Below are 17455 nucleotides of genomic sequence, written 5' to 3'. Positions count from 1 at the left end.
TACACAAAACAGCCATCACAGTGATTGCTCTAGGCATACCCTCACTGTGATGGAAGGCAAAGTCTTATCTCCTCCTCATTCTTCTCCCGTGGTGCCACGAGGTGATCGAGGCTCCCAACTTTTTGAAGCCCCCACCGGGCGATGGAAAGTCCCAGGGCCGAGCCGAGCAGGCTGATGAAAGTCCTGAGCCCCCACCGGGCGATGGAAAGTCCCAGGGCCGAGCCGAGCAGGCCGATGAAAGTCCTGAGCCCCCACCGGGCGATGGAAAGTCCCAGGGCCGAGCCGAGCAGGCCGATGAAAGTCCTGAGCCCCCACCGGGCGATGGAAAGTGCTGCGGCCGGGCCACGCAGGGCGATGAAGGGCCTGCGGGCGGGTTGATCGTAACTCGCGCTTCAGGGCGGTCGAAGCTGCTACGGCTGGAGCTCCCAAAAGCCGGTCGCCAGCCAGGGACCTGCGAGCTCCCGATGTTGCGGTCTGCAGGGCCCACGGCCGAAGCCTCCGACATGGTAAGTCCAGGCCCTGCGACCGGAGTCTTTGAGGTCGATCCCAGCTGGAGGCCGCCGACTCCACGATGTTAGGCCGTAGCGCGAACGGAGATACGACACGGTAAAGGTCGCATCTCCGTTGAGGAGGAGATTTGAAAAAAAGGTTTCCCCCAACCCCCCCACCACCCCCCTACATACACAGAATTAAAAATAAAACAAAACGTACATTTAACAACGACAATGACAAAAAAACAACAACAAAAACGGAGAGACTGCCGGTGAGCCCCAGCTGCGCGACACAGCCACGCCCCCTATAGGTGCAGGAGGAGGCCATTTGGCCTTTCGAGCCAGCACCGCCATTCATTGCGATCATAGCTGATCATCCACAATCAGTAACCCGTGCCTGCCTTCTCCCCATGTCTCTTAGATTCCGCTAGCCCCGAGCATCTCTGGAGGGAAGGAATGGATCGAGACCCTTGGGTCTGAAGAAGGGTCTCAACCCGAAACATCACCCATTCCTTCTCTCCAGAGATTGTTGTTGTTCGTCCTTTGGGTTCGAAGATGACCATGACTTCACTTTCAGTTGGAGGGTTGGTGACTGTGGGTCCGGAAGTGTCTGGTGAGGCCAATCCGGGCCCGGAAGGCACGCCCACACGTAGGACACAAGTGGATGGCTGCTGCAGTGGAAGCGGAGGTAGCCCGGGCCTTGCGCGCGGTGCGTTTCCTCTGGGCCTCTGCAGTGCATCTGTTCTCTGCTGCACGGGCTCCTGTGGTGAGCTTGCTACGCCAGGTTGGACGGTCTAGAGCAAGAGACTCCCAAGTGCTGAGGTTGATGTTCAAGTCTTTGAGGGACACTTTGAGGCAGTCCTTAAACCGTTTCTTCTGTCCTCCTACTGAGCGCTTGCCCCGACACAGTTCTCCATACAGAAGCTGTTTTGGCAGTCGACTCTCGGGCATTCTGACGACATGGCCTGCCCATCTGGCTTGGGCTTTCTGTAGGAGGGTGTGGACGCTGGGGATTCCGGCCTGTTCCAAGACCTCTGTGTCGGGAATTTTGTCCTGCCACCTGATGTGAAGGAGTCTGTGTAGGCAGCTCAAGTGAAAGTGGCATGAGCTGTTTGGCATGTCTGCTGTAGACAGTCCAGGTCTCGCTGGCATAGAGAAGAGTGGTGAGTACCACTGCACGGTAGACCTTCAGCTTGGTGGTAAGGCTGAGTCCTCTCCGCTCCCAAACATTCCCACGGAGTCGCCCAAAGGCAGCGCAGGCCTTGGCAATCCTGTTGTTGACCTCAGTGTCAATGTTCACCACTCGCGAGAGTGTACTACCCAGATAGGTAAAGCTGGTGACTGCCTGTAGATTCTGCCCCTTCACCGTGATGTGTGGTTCCTGGTAGGGCTTTCCAGGTGCGGGCTGGTACATAACCTCAGACTTTTTGGTGCTAATGGAGAGACCAAAGTTGTCACAGGCCTGTGAGAAGCAGTCCATTTCATGCTGCATCTTCTGCTCTGTACTGGCGTTGAGGGCGCAGTCATCAGCAAGCAAAACATCTCTGATGATGGTCTCCTTCACCTTTGTAACAGCTTGCATGCGTCTGAGGTTGAACAGCCTGCTGTCAGTCCTGTACCTGATGTGTATTCCATCCTGGCATTCACGGAAGGCATCAGTCAGCATGGCAGAGAAGACCATGCTGAAGAGTGTAGGGGCAAGAACACAACCTTGCTTCACGCTGTTTGTCACTGGAAAGGCTTCCGACTCGTCTCCATCATCTAGCACTTTCACCATCATGCCGTCATGGAACTGCCGGACAATCGTGATGAACTTGCTGGGACAGCCAAACTTCTGAATTATCTTCCACAAGCCATCTCTGCTGACAGTGTCGAAGGCCTTTGTCAGATCGACGAAGGTCACGAGCAGGTCGCTGAGCTGCTCTTGGCATTTTTCCTGGGGTTGGAATTGGGTGCGAGTGAGGAATGTTGGGGAGGGCGAGAGAGGAAATAAAAGTGAGGGACAGGAAGGTGGACAGAGGGGGAGGGAAGGGAGGGGGTTGAGGGAGAGATAGGAAGGGAGGGAAAGAGAGAGAGAGAGAGAGAGAGAGAGAGAGAGAGAGAGAGAGAGAGAGAGAGAGAGAGAGAGAGAGAGAGAGAGAGGGGAAAGAGAGAGAGAGAGAGTGAGAGAGAAAGGGAGGAAGGGAGGGAGAGAGAGAGTGAGAGAGAAAGGGAGGAAGGGAGGGAGAGAGAGAGAGAGGTAGGGAGGGTGAAGGAGGGAGAGGAAAGTCGGCTTCCCTCCTCACTGTGGCGCTGCAGCAACCGGAGGTCCCAGTGTCCCAGTGTCCCACTCCTCCCAGTGTCCCAGTGTCCCACTCCCAGTGTCCCAGTGTCCCACTCCCAGTGTCCCAGTGTCCCACTCCTCCCAGTGTCCCAGTGTCCCACTCCTCCCAGTGTCCCAGTGTCCCACTCCTCCCAGTGTCCCAGTGTCCCACTCCCAGTGTCCCAGTGTCCCACTCCCAGTGTCCCAGTGTCCCACTCCCAGTGTCCCAGTGTCCCACTCCTCCCAGTGTCCCAGTGTCCCACTCCCAGTGTCCCAGTGTCCCACTCCTCCCAGTGTCCCAGTGTCCCACTCCCCCAGTGTCCCACTCCCAGTGTCCCACTCCCAGTGTCCCACTCCCAGTGTCCCACTCCCAGTGTCCCAGTGTCCCACTCCCAGTGTCCCAGTGTCCCACTCCCAGTGTCCCAGTGTCCCACTCCCAGTGTCCCAGTGTCCCACTCCCAGTGTCCCAGTGTCCCACTCCCAGTGTCCCAGTGTCCCACTCCCAGTGTCCCACTCCCAGTGTCCCACTCCCAGTGTCCCACTCCCAGTGTCCCACTCCCAGTGTCCCAGTGTCCCACTCCCAGTGTCCCAGTGTCCCACTCCCAGTGTCCCAGTGTCCCACTCCCCCAGTGTCCCACTCCCAGTGTCCCACTCCCAGTGTCCCACTCCCAGTGTCCCAGTGTCCCAGTGTCCCACTCCCAGTGTCCCACTCCCAGTGTCCCACTCCCAGTGTCCCAGTGTCCCAGTGTCCCACTCCCAGTGTCCCACTCCCAGTGTCCCAGTGTCCCACTCCCAGTGTCCCAGTGTCCCACTCCCAGTGTCCCAGTATCCCAGTGTCCCACTCCCAGTGTCCCAGTGTCCCAGTGTCCCACTCCCAGTGTCCCAGTGTCCCAGTGTCCCAGTGACCCATTGTCTTCTCCACATCTCCAAGCTTGGTCACCATCCCCACCCTGCTCTCCCCACCCACCCACCCACCCACCCACCCTAGCAACTCACCTTCCAGTCTCGGTCCACCCAACACCTGCCCTCCCCCCTCTCAGCCAGCAATCTCCCCTCCATTCCATCAATAAGATGGGGCCTGACCCAAAGCATCATGTGCCCATTCCTTCCACAGATGCTGCCTGATCCGCTGCATTCCACGTTGTCATTTTGAGCCCTATTCTTGATCTCCAACCCCTTTGCAATAAAGGCCAACACTCCTTTGCCTTCATCATCTGTGACTTGTTGGACTTGCCATTTTGTGAGTAGACACTTGAAGATGCAGACCCTCTCTTGCACACACTGACTTCCCATTTGCAAAACCTTCTGTGCTTTGATTCCTCTTACCAGCCTCCACGACGCCACACTTTCCCAGGTGACATACCACGCTGTGGGACTGGTGGGATCTTGCGGCAATGGGCAGCTTCTCTGTTGGAAGCATTGGCTGTACGACGGCAGGAAGCCTTTGCCGAGATGCCTGTACCTTTACCCGGCCTCACTGCAGGTGGGCCCCATGACCACAGTAAGTCAACCATTCCTGCAACCGTGATGCCTGAACACATCGTCCCAGGGGCTCCCAGCAGTAGAGTTGCCAACTGTCCCGTATTAGCAGGGACATCCCGTATCTCTGATGCCCTAGTGTGAAACACCTCATCCCGGGCGCAGATACGGCGTAGACGGAGGAATTGGGAGTAGGGGATAGACTTTTTGCAGGGGACCAGGTGGGAAGAGGTGTAGTCCAGATAGCTGTGTGAGTCAGTGGGTTTATAGTAGATGTCAGTCACTGGTCTGTCTCCTGTGATGGAGATGGTGAGGTCCAGAAACGGGAGGGAGATGTCGGAGATAGTCCAGGTATATTTAAGGGCAGGATGGAAATTGGAAGTGAAGTGTATGAAGTCAGCGAGTTCTGCATGGGTACAAGAGGTAGCACCAATGCAGTCGTCGATGTAGCGGAGGTAGAGTTCGGGGATGGGGCCGGTGTACGCCCGGAACAGGGATTGTTCGACGTACCCGACAAAGAGGCAGGCATAGCTAGGGCCCATGCGAGTGCCCATAGCTACGCCTCTGGTTTGGAGGAAGTGGGAGGAGTCAAAGGAGAAGTTGTTAAGGGTAAGAACCAGCTCTGCTAGGCGGAGGAGAGTGTTGGTAAATGGGGATTGGCTGGTTCTACGGTCGAGGAAGAAACGGAGGGCTTCGAGACCATCCTTGTGGGGGATGGAAGTGTAGAGTGACTGGACATCCATGGTAAAGATGAGGGAGTGGGGGCCTGGGAACCGTTATTTCCCTTCAGAGTAGGTCATCTCAGAAAAGATCAGGATGGCGATCAAGAGGGAGAGTCAAGAGCGAATTATTGTCGTCTGTCCCAGATAGAACAATGACTCTTACTTGCAGCCAGCCGCACAACACAGTATGTAAACATAGTACACTGTATAAAATACAATTAACAAGAGGACAAAAAAGATAAAGTATTGTAACAACCGACGCCAATATTGTCACTAACGACTTTGTCTTCTACAACAGAATTACTTACCTCATTTTTCTTCCTGAAATTCATTCGCAGGAGTTTTTATAATTTAATTATATTAAAAAATGAAATAATTAAATGATAATAACAAATGTTATTTACTGGAATTTAGGAGGATGAGAGCGGATCTTATAGAAACATATAAAATTCTTAAAGGAAAACTGTTCCCAATGTTGGGGGAGTCCTGAACCAAGGGCCACAGTTTAAGAATAAGCGGTTGGTCATTTAGGACTGAGATGAGGAAAAACCTTTTCACCCAGAGAGTTGTGAATCTGTGGAATTCTCTGCCACAGAAGACAGTGGAGGCCAATTCACCGGATATATTCAAGAGAGAGTTAGATATAGCTATAAGGGCTAGCGGAGTCTGGGGGTATGGGGAGAAAGCAGGAACGGGGTACAGATTGTGGATGATCAGTCATGATCACATTGAATGGCGGTGCTGGCTCGAAGGGCCGAATTGCCTACTCCTGCACCTATTTTCAATGTTTCTATGTTTTTATTAAAATAATGAATCATAATCTCATTTAATTTATAATTTCTTATAATCTTATAATTAAGAATATTGCAGAATTCCAAAATATATTTGGAATAAGAAAGAAACAAGAAATCAACGTACAGAAACAAATGAACAGGGACATTTTTGGGTTATTGAATAATTACAGTTTTCACTTGTAATTGCAGTTGTACAGTGGTAGCGTTTGTGACTGCTGTACTTACAATCAAAGGTGGAATGCAGAGACGTGGAGCGTGAATGTTCCTCTCTGACGTTTCAGACACACTGAAGAGCCAACAATGGGGTTTGTGCAGATTTTCCTAACTAATACTCTATACTTAAACGTGCATTTAGTGAATTTATGTAACATCTCACTGTTGAGAATTTTATAAAACGGATTTTGGGAATTCAGTGAACCATTTATTAAACGTATGATATTATTTCTGAAAATGTCACACCAGAAACCTCAATGAACCAAGGTCCAAGGATAGATACACAAATTAAAAAGGTAAACATGTTCTCCACAGATGCTGCCTGACCCAGAGTTATTCCAGAACTTTGTGTCTTTTTTTGTAATCCAGCACTTGCAGTTCCTTGAGTCTCTCGTGGCCCATGTGTTACTAATGTATTTAATGTACCCCAGATGTGAGATAATTTATTAACATGATTTTTTATAAATTATTAAAATAAAAATGCAATTTGATTTTAGTGCCTTTATCTGCTGCCAAGTTTGTTCAGTGGCTACAATAATGTAGCAACAAGATCTGTAATTGATAGTAGAATTATGTGTAGGTTCTTTTGATGTGGATGTAATGCATCTATATTCATGATGATTTATATGGGGTGGCAGCGGGTAGAGCTGCTGCCTCACAGCACCAGAGACCCGGGTTCCATCCTGACTACGGGTACTGTCTGTAGGGAGTTTGTACGTTCTCTCTGTGACTGCGTGCGTTTTCTCCGGGTGCTCCAGTTTTCTCCCACACTCCAAAGACGTGCAGGTTTGTAGGTTAATTGGCTTTGGTAAACTTGTCCCTAGTGTGTAGGTCAGTGCTAGTGTAGGGGGTGATTGCTGGTTGGCGTGGGGACTCGGTGGGCCGAAGGATCTGTTTCTGTGCTGTGTCTCTGAACTAAACTAATCTGGTTATGATTGCTAAGCAACTTAAATGTATTTTTGAGGATCGGGATGGTTTAATGCGTATGTCTTTGAACGTTATTGCAGCTGCAAGCCACCAGGAGGCAATGTCCCTTTATATTTTCAAGCTCCAGGAATCTTCAGCATTAATCGGCCAACAAAGCTATTCCAGAATAACACGTGGCAACACATTAACATTCCTAAATCAATATCTCAGATGACTTGCACATTAGACAGAAATTAAATCCAACTATTTAAATTAGTATGTGTAAGATCTATTTTATGCTCCGATCATTTAGGAAGCACGACGTGCAAAAGATTTTAGACCCAAAGAAACTGCAGATGCTGGTTTACCTGAAAAAGACACAGTGTGCTGGAGTAACTCAGCGGGTCAGGCAGCATCTCTGGAGAACATGGATAGGTGACGTTTCACAGAGTGCTGGAGTAACTCAGCGGGTCAGGCAGCATCTCTGGAGAACATGGATAGGTATTTATACAGAAACTTTAGTTTATTGTCACGTGTTCCGAGGTACAGTGAAAAGCATTTGTTACATACTAACCAGTCAGCAGAAGCATAGAAACATAGAAAATAAGTGCAGGAGGAGTCCACTTGGCCCCTCGAGCTAGCACCGCCATTCATTGTGATCATGGCTGATCATCCACAATCAGTAACCTGTGCTTGCCTTCTCCCCATATCCCTTGATTCCACTAGCCCCTAGTACTCTATCTAGCTCTCTTTTAAATTCATCCAGTGAATTGGCCTCCACTGCCTTCTGTGGCAGAGAATTCCACAAATTCACAACTCTCTGGGTGAAAAAGTTTTTTCTCATCTCAGTTTTAAATGGCCTCCCCTTTATTCTTAGACTGTGGCCCCTGGTTCTGGACTCCCCTGACATTGTCACCATTAGTCCTGCATCTAGCTTGTCCAGTCCTTTAATAATTTTATACGTTTCTATAAGATAGTCAATAGTCAATAGTGGTTTATTTATCACATCCACATAAATGTGCAGTGAAATGAAACATTACCCGCAGTTCAACAATAAGACCAATAAGAATAATCAATAAAAATGCAATAACACATACAAAGATCCCCTCTCTCTTCCAATCTTTCCTCATATGACAGTCCCGCCATCCCGGGGATTAACCTCGTGAACCTACGCTGCACTGCCTTAATAGCAAGGATGTCCTTCCTTAAATTAGGAGACCAAAACTGCAGTCAATACTCCAGATGTAGTCTCACCAGGGCCCTATACAACTGCAGAAGGACTTCTTTACTCCTATACTCAAATCCTCTCGTTATGAATCCTCTGACAGAATGGCAGGCAGTGGCGAGTGGAGTGCCGCAAGGCTCGGTGCTGGGGCTGCAACTGTTTACAATATATATTAATGATTGAGATGATGGAATTGAAAGTAACACTAGCAATTTGCAGATGACACAAAGGGTTTGATCCTGACTACGGGTGCTGTCTGTATGGAGTTTGTACGTTCTCCCCGTGACCGCGTGGGTTTTCTCCGAATTCTTCGGTTTCCTCCCACACTCCAAAGACGTGCATGTTTGTCGGTTAATTAGCTTGGTGTAAATGTAAATTGTCCCTAGTGTGTATAGGATAGCGTTAGTGTGCGGGGATCGCTGGTCGGCGCGGACTCGGTGGGTCGAAGGGCCTGTTTCCGCGCTGTATCTCTAAACTAAACTGAACTACAATTCTATGAGAACTAACAATGCCAAAACAATGTTAGCCACCTCTAGTACTTACTCGGTTATAGACTGTAATCATTTTCCTCTGTATACTAATTTTATATAGAAGTCCAGAAGGTAGTGGAGTGGAGTTCCAGTCATACCATTGCTGGTGGCATTCTGATATAAATAGGGTCATTTCTTCACTGCTCCAACAAGCATTTTTCTTTGTAATCCGATAACTCAGAAAGACAGATTAGAAAGGGCACTGAGCTAAAAAAAAAAGGAAAAATGGAAAGCCTATGCTTTGAAAACTGGCAAATTTGCCTTGGTGAAAATGTTGCTGAAAATGAAAATAAATAAAGTCTGTTGGTCTGTTGTCCTTTGGAAAATGAATAGGTTTGTGGGATGAGCTGTGGGATGAGCTGTGGGATGAGCTGTGGGATGAGCTGTGGGATGAGCTGTGGGATGAGCTGTGGGATGAGCTGTGGGATGAGCTGTGGGATGAGCTGTGGGATGAGCTGTGGGTAGCAGTGATGAAGCGTGGTGAGATGGCTTTCTGACTGAATTCACAGATAAAGCTGGCCGTGTGTTGATGTAACAGATGTGTTCCTTGCCCTCAAGGCACGGTTGCCCCACGATGCAACAGAGATGGCGAGGCTGCTCCGCCAAGCTGTTATGCCTGTCCGAGTGTGTCACTGTTGTTTAGCTGATAATACCTCAGGAGATCTTACAGAGGTGTATAAAATCATGAGAGGAATAGATCAGGTAGATGCACAGTCTCTTGCCCAGAGAAAGGGAAATCGAGGACCAGAGGACATAGGTTTACGGTGAAGAGGAAAAGATTTAATAGGAATCAGAGGGGTAACTTTTTCACACAGAGGGTGGTGGGTGTATGGAACGAGCTTCCAGAGGAGGTAGTTGAGGCTGGGACTATCCCAACATTTAAGAAACAGTTAGACAGATACATGGATAGGACAGGTTTGGAGGGATATGGACCAAACGCAGGCAGGTGGGACTAGTGTAGATGGGACATGTTGGCCGTTGTGGGCAAGTTGGGCTGAAGGGCCTGTTTCCACACTGTATCACTCTATGACAATGAATGAGTCTATAAAAAGCAAGTTAAAAATCTTAAATAGACAAAAATACTGGAGTAACTCCAGCATCTCTGGAGAATATGGACAGGTGACGTTTCACAGAGTGCTGGAGTAACTCAGCGGGTCAGGCAGCATCTGTGGAGAACATGGATAGGTGACGTTTCACAGAGTGCTGGAGTAACTCAGCGGGTCAGGCAGCATCTGTGGAGAGAGGGAGTGAGTGACGTTTCGGGGGGAGACCCTTCTTTTGTGTTTGCTTTTCCAGGTTGTACCGTATCCCCGCCCAGCCAATGCCAACCAAGATGCCCCATCTAGGCTAGTCCCAGGTACTCACGTTTGGCCCACATCCTTCTTAACCTTTCCTATCCACATATCTGTCCAAGTGTTGTTAACTGGTGTTCAGGAAAGGTTAAGATGAAGATTCCCCCATCCCAGTTCTACGCCGAGTTCCACTGTCCTCCTGATTAAATATTACTGATTTATGCCTCAATAGACAATAGACAATAGGTGCAGGAGGAGGCCATTTGGCCCTTCGAGCCAGCACCGCCATTCAATGTGATCATGGCTGATCATTCTCAATCAGTACCCCGTTCCTGCCTTCTCCCCATACCCCCTGACTCCGCTATCCTTAGGAGCTCTATCTAGCTCTCTCTTGAATGCATTCAGAGAATTGGCCTCCACTGCCTTCTGAGGCAGAGAATTCCACAGATTCACAACTCTCTGACTGAAAAAGCTTTTCCTCATCTCAGTTCTAAATGGCCTACCCCTTATTCTTAAACTGTGGCCCCTTGTTCTGGACTCCCCCAACATTGGGAACATGTTTCCTGTCTCTAACATGTCCAACCCCTTAATAATCTTATACGCCTCGTTGTCACCTTCCCCTCAGCTAACAATGAACATCTACATCCTGCTTGACCACCGTCCTCTTTAATCTGTGTTTTCACACCTTACCCTTCCATATCTCTGTGTCTCCCTCTCCCCCGAGTCTGAAGAAGGGTCTCGACCCGAAAGGTCACCCATTGCGTCTTTCCAGAGATGTTGCCTGTCCCGCTGAGTTACTCCAGTTTTTTGTGTGCCACTTTGATTTAAAGCAGCATCTGCAGTTCCTTGCTACACAAAGCAAACACAGAGATTTTGTCACCTCTCTGCGTGTCTGCTGTTTAATGCTGTTTGCTGTCAATGGACTCGGCTGCTGGTGAATAAAGGAGAACTGCAACCATTTTCTGGTGATGGGGTTCAAACTGTGCGACACATTGGGGCAGGATGGAGTGGTGCTGAGCTTCTCTAGGTACGGGGAGCCGCCCTGTCACACGAGGGAGGGGGTGACAGGGTAGCATTTGTGTTACGTGACGAATAACCCAGAGACCTGTCATTTACGCAATGCAAGTACATTACAAATCTCACCATGGTGTTCAGAGACATGTGCAGATGCTGGTTTAAACCGAAGATAGACACTAAAATCTGGAGCAACTCAGCGGGTCAGGCAGCATCTCTGGAGAGAAGGAACGGGTGACGTTTCGGGTCGAGACCCTTCTTCATACCAAGGGTCTCGACCCGAAGCGTCACCCATTCCTTCTCTCCAGAGATGCTGCCTGTCCCGCTGAGTTACTGCAGCATTGTGTACAAGGAATATGAATACAAAGCTGGTTCCAGTAATGTGATCATAAAACTGTTAGATTACTGCAAGGAGCCAGCCATTTAGAGCTGGATATCCTCCTGGTTCTGACCTATGGGGGACTTTTTAGTTTAGAGATACAGCGCGGAAACAGGCCCTTCGGCCCACCGAGTCCGCGCCGGCCATCGATCCCCGCACACTAATACTATCCTACACACACTAGGGACAATTTACATTTATACCAAGCCTGCAAACCTGCACGTCTTTGGAGTGTGGGAGGAAACCGAAGATCTCGGAGAAAACCCACGCAGGTCACGGGGAGAACGTACAAACTCCGTACAGACAGCACCCGTAGTCAGGATGGAACCTGGGTCTCTGGCGCTGCAAGTGCTGTAAGGCAGCAACTCTACCGTTGCGCCACCATGCCTGCTGTCTCTTTCTCAGCAAGATTGACTTTTAACGGTTCTCTGGGGCGGGTGAGTCAGACGTTTGATTGGAAGTGAGGGAAGCTTGCCAAGGATCTGCAAAACCTGAGAGGCACATTCCCGTTACTGGACTTAACAAGGATGAGAGGGGAGCTTATAGAAACATAACATTCTTAAGGGCTTGGACAGGGTAGATGCAGGAAAAATGTTCCCCATGTTGGGGGAGTCCAGCACTAGGGGCCACAGTTTAAGAATAAGGGGTCGGCCATTTAGGATTGAGATGAGGAAAATCTTTTTTCACCCAGAGTTGTGAATCTGTGGAATTCTCTGCCACAGAAGGCAGTGGAGGCCAATTCACTGGATGTTTTCAAGAGATACCGTTTTCCAGGGCGGCACGGTAGCGCAGCGGTAGAGTTGCTGCTTTACAGCGAATGCAGCGCCGGAGACTCAGGTTCGATCCTGACTACGGGTGCTGCACTGTAAGGAGTTTGTACGTTCTCCCCGTGACCTGCGTGGGTTTTCTCCGAGATCTTCGGTTTCCTCCCACACTCCAAAGACGTACAGGTATGTAGGTTAATTGGCTGGGTAAATGTAAATGTAAAAATTGTCCCTAGTGGGTGTAGGATAGTGTTAATGTACGGGGATCACTGGGCGGCACGGACTTGGAGGGCCGAAAAGGCCTGTTTCCGGCTGTATATATATGATATGATATGATAATTAGATTTAACTCTAAGGGCTAAAGGAATCAAGGGATATGGGGAGAAAGCAGGAACGGGGTACTGATTGTGGATGATCAGCCATGATCATATTGAAGGGCTGAATGGCCTACTCCTGCTCGAAGGGCTGAATGGCCTACTCCTGCACCTATTTTCTATGTTTCTAAACCAATGACATGCTCAGAATGTGGATCGGGAACTGCAGAAAATACCCCTAACAATCATCAAAGATAGACACAGAAAGGTGGAGTAACTCAGCGGGACAGGCAGCATCTCTGGAAGGAAGGAATGGGTGACGTTTTGGGTCGAGACCCTTGGGTCTGAAGAAGGGTCTCGACCCAAAACGTCACCCATTCCTTCTCTCCAGAGATGCTGCCTGACCCGCTGAGTTACTCCAAGTTTTTGTGTCTATTTTCAGTTTAAACCAGCACCTGCAGTTGCTTCTTACACCTAACAATCATCAAATCCCCTGACATAAGCAGCATAAAGGAAATCCTAAATAGTATTCCACTAGGCCCATCTATGGAGTGGCAGTGAGGAGAGGTGCAAGGCTGTACACTCCATCCGCAGAACAGGACCCGGTGTACTGAAGGATGCACACTTATCTCGGCATCTGCTGAAGGAATTTTAATTGCATTCTAATCTATCGACGAGGCTTCTCGTGGTTGCAGACAGCTGCTCTCTCTGCTGTCAACGCCACAGACAGGATATCAAGCGAGGTGCAGAGTGGTGGGAAGCCGAGCAGAAACCATTCCTGCCCCATTTCACGGTCTATTAGACCCATCTACCCCGGAGATTGGTTCAATCATGTCCAGGAATCAGAGAGACGGCTGCCACTCAGGCCGCAGTTGCTCCACGGTTGCCCGGTTACCGGCCTCCACAGACCACTCTCGCCATGGCTCACCTTAGTGCAGTTTCATTTAGTTTATTGTCACGTGTACCGAGGTACAGTGAAAAGCTAATGTTGCTTGCTATCCAGTCAGCAGAAAGACAGTACATGATTACAATCGAGCCGTCCACAGTGTACAGATACATGATAAAGGGAATAACGTTTAGTGCAAGGTAAAGCCAGCAACGTCCAATTAAAGATAGTCCGAGGGTCTAGCTGAGTGAGGGTGCAGGAAGGAACTGCAGATGCCGGTTTACACCAAAGATAGACACAAAGTGCTGGAGTAACTCAGTGGGACAGGCAGCATCTCTGGAGAGAAGGAATGGGTGATTCCCTTCTTCAATACCCTTCTTCAGACTGACAACATCTTGTCTGACTGACATCTTCCCTGCACTGGCAAAGTGGAAGTGTCCATTCAGGAGAGCAGTAGAGATACAGATCATCACTTGGCTGAAGGGTGCACTTGAGGATTAATGCAATTTACAATCAATAAATAGCTTCCACTGAACCAATTGTGATGAAGCCTCTTCCTTGGTGATTTGGCAATAATTTGTTAATTCACCCATTCAGCTTGATGGTAAACTAATCAATGGCTGGTAAATTAATAATGATCTAACTTTGTCTCATCGTGAGTCAGTTTAAGGTGGGCCTGGCATCACTTGATTGCCATGTCACAGGCACTAATGTGCTTCTTTTCTCTCTTTCTCAGCTTTGAAGGATCTTTGACCTGAAACATTAACTCTGCTTCTCTTCCCAGAGATGGTTCTGACCTGCTGAGTATTGCAAACAGTCTCTGTGCTTTTTAAATGTAGGCACTTGAACGAGGTGCGTCGGTGCTGAATGGAGAACATAATTTAGATTCCAAGTTGTGGGACCAAAGTACTTTTCCATGAGAAAGGAGGACCTATTGAGGAGGCTGACCATGTGCAGGTATGGTCCTGGGACCTGGGTAGAGAATTTAATGATCTTTGTCATAACCTCAAATAGTGAGCGGCCTGGATAGAGTGGATGTGGAGAGGATGTTTCCATCAGTGGCAGAGTGTGGGACCCAGTGGTCACAGCCTCAGAATTAAAGGACGTGCCTTTAGGAAGGAGATGAGGAGGAATTTCCTTAGTCAGAGGGTGGTGAATCTGTGGAATTCTTTGCCACAGAAGGCTGTGGAGACCAAGTCAGTGGGCATTTTTAAGGCAGAGATTGATAGATTCTTGATTAGTACGGGTGTCAGAGGTTATGGGGAAAGGCAGGAGAATGGGTTTAGGAGGGAGAGATAGATCAGCCATGATTGAATGGGGGAGTATTGATGGGCCGAATGGCCTAATTCTGCTGCTATCACAATGAACACAACCATCGTGTATGGGCTCTTTGGTGTTGATATTTACTGAATCATTTAACAACATTGAACATTAACTAACAGTGTGACTGGTTCAACAGGATATCAAAAGACACATTACCGAGCACATATAATCCTTCAAGGTGCATATGCTGACAATAAACTAACTTTTCTTCAAAAAAGTAGCAAACTTTTTGTACTAAAGTGGTCAACTATAATTATTTTTAAAGTGTGTATGAAGGAACTGCAGATGCTGGTTTACACCGAGGATAGACACAAAATGCTGGAGTAACTCAGCGGGACAGGCAGCATCTCTGGAGAGAAGGAATAGGTGACGTTTCGAGTCGAGACCCTTCTTCAGACTGAGAGTCGGGAGAGGGAAACTCGAGATATGTAAAGGGTACAAAGAGAATGTGAAAATAACAGATCAAAGCAGATACTGATCAGACAGGTCCCACCCCGGTCTTTCCCCTCTCTTATTGGGCAAGTGGTGCAGAAGTGTGACAAAGCACACCATCCCCTCACCAACTAGAGAGCGGCCCTGACCACAGATAATAGAGCAGAGCAAGACAGACCACTCCACCCTACAATCCGTAGTACGTCACGGCGCCATTTTAGTAGGCAGAAACTTGCAGAAACATTTTAAAAGAAAAATAACAAAAATCTGTGTGTTGATAGATGAGATATATTCTGCATTTTAATGGTATCATGACACATACTGTTCCTCCAAAACACTGATCACACTGTGAGAAGCAGAGCGAGCGGCGGGTTTGCTTACTAAAATGGCGGACGTCACGCTCCTTTGCGGACTACACTTCAGCATAGGCGATTTCAACGGAGTGGTTCATCTTGCTCCTCTAGTATCTTTGGTCCTGACCTCCCATCTACCTTATTGGAGACCCTGGGACTATCTGCAATCGGACTTTACTGTACTTTATCTTGCACTAAACGTTATTCCCTTTATTTTTTATTAACCTACAAACCCAAACGTTTTTGGAATGTATCTGTACACTGTGGACGGCTCGATTGTGATCATGTATTGTCTTTCCATTGACTGGTTAGCCACGCAACAAAAAAGCTTTACACTGTACCTCGCTCGGTACACGTGACAACAAACTCAACTAAAGATCTGCCTGCCAGACTGCTGCCACCCCACTGAGCCCCTGAATGCAAACGCTTGTCCTTGAATCCTCCCCGCTTGCAGTGCTGTTTAGTCTGGTTAATAGGAGCTGACCTCTCCAGTGACCTTGCTGTTGTCTCCAGCAGCCTGCTGTGAAGGTGATGTAGCACAACTTACAGCTCCTCACAACATCAGTGAAATGCCCCGTTACTGCACGCTTGTTAATGTTCCAACAGGCACTCGTATATCCGCGGTGTTTGATCTTTGCTGAGTTCAGGCACTGTGGTTTCTGGGCAGTGGTTGGAGAATTTACACAGCAATGTTTTTCTGAGCAAATGGGGCAACAATTTATATAATCAATTCTATCGGTTTTTGGCATCTGGAGAGTTTAAAAGAAAAAGTCATCTAAAACTATGGTAGGGAGCCTGGCTGTGTTACACATGCCAGGAACATAACTCCACTGGCAACCTTCATGTTTATGGATCGTGTTGTTCGTGCCTGTTCCTACTGCCCTTGACAATTGTGCTTGTGATATTGCTGCGAAATCTCATCCTGTGGTTCAGGGCAAGTGGCTTCAGGGTAAATGTTGATCAGCACGTTGTTGTACATTCAATAACAGCCTCAGCCGCAGAGTGTGGGTAGCAGGCAGAGAGGGCTAGACTCACTCAGTACAATGTCAGAGACGTGCAGATGCAGGGAACTGCAGATGCTCGATTGCAAACAAGACATGCAGAGTGCTGGAGTAACTCAGCGGGTCAGGCAGCATCTGTGGAGAACATGGATAGGTGACGTTTCACAGAGTGCTGGAGTAACTCAGCGGGTCAGGCAGCATCTGTGGAGAACATGGATAGGTGACGTTCCACAGAGTGTGAAACAGTCTGTCCTGTTCATTCACCTGCGAGCCATCCCACCACGTTAAGCCAACTCCCCTCACCTGTTCACTCACCTGCTCCAGATCACCAATCAAGCCAGTATATAAACCCTTCCTGCACACACACTCTTTGCCAGATTGTTCTGAGTCCTGATGCAAGACTCTCCAGCATTCTCTCTCGGATTGATTTCCCGTTACCGACCTTCATGCTCTTCGTCGCCCTGGTGAACGCCTCAGTCTTCTGTCCTCGACCACGAGCAGGTAGAAATAAAGCTCTTTCTAAAACTACTTCCTTGGTTCCGTGTGCTGCATTTGGGTCTACCTGCAGTCCATTACATTACAATCTGGCCCCTCGAGAAATCCCTGTTCGTCAAAGCTGAGAAATGTAAGTTTCACGCTGCCTCCGTCACATTTCTCGGCTACATCATCCGCCAGGATCACGTCCAGATGGACCTGGAAAAGGTTTCCGCTGTGACCACCTGGCCAGCCACGAAGGACTGTAAGCAGCTCCAAAGGTTCCTGGGCTTTGCCAATATTTACCGGAGGTCCATCCGAGGATAGAGCACCATAGTCTCTCCACTCACCGCGCTGACCTCTTCCAAGGTTCCATTCCGGTGGTCCTCTGAAGCAGAGACGACCATCAGGGAGCTGACGGCCAGATTCACCTCCGCGCCCATTCTTCAGGTTCCAGATCCAGACTGTCAGTTCGTGGTGGAAGTCGACACTTCTAATGTGGGGGTAGGAGCTGTCCTTTCTCAGCGTGCTGCAGCCGACCAAAAGCTTCACCCCTGCACT

Source organism: Rhinoraja longicauda, chromosome 17, assembly GCF_053455715.1.
Source record: "Rhinoraja longicauda isolate Sanriku21f chromosome 17, sRhiLon1.1, whole genome shotgun sequence".
Classification (NCBI taxonomy): Eukaryota; Metazoa; Chordata; class Chondrichthyes; order Rajiformes; family Arhynchobatidae; genus Rhinoraja; species Rhinoraja longicauda.
The sequence above is the reverse complement of the archived record's forward strand: the minus strand, read 5'-3'. Positions refer to the sequence as shown.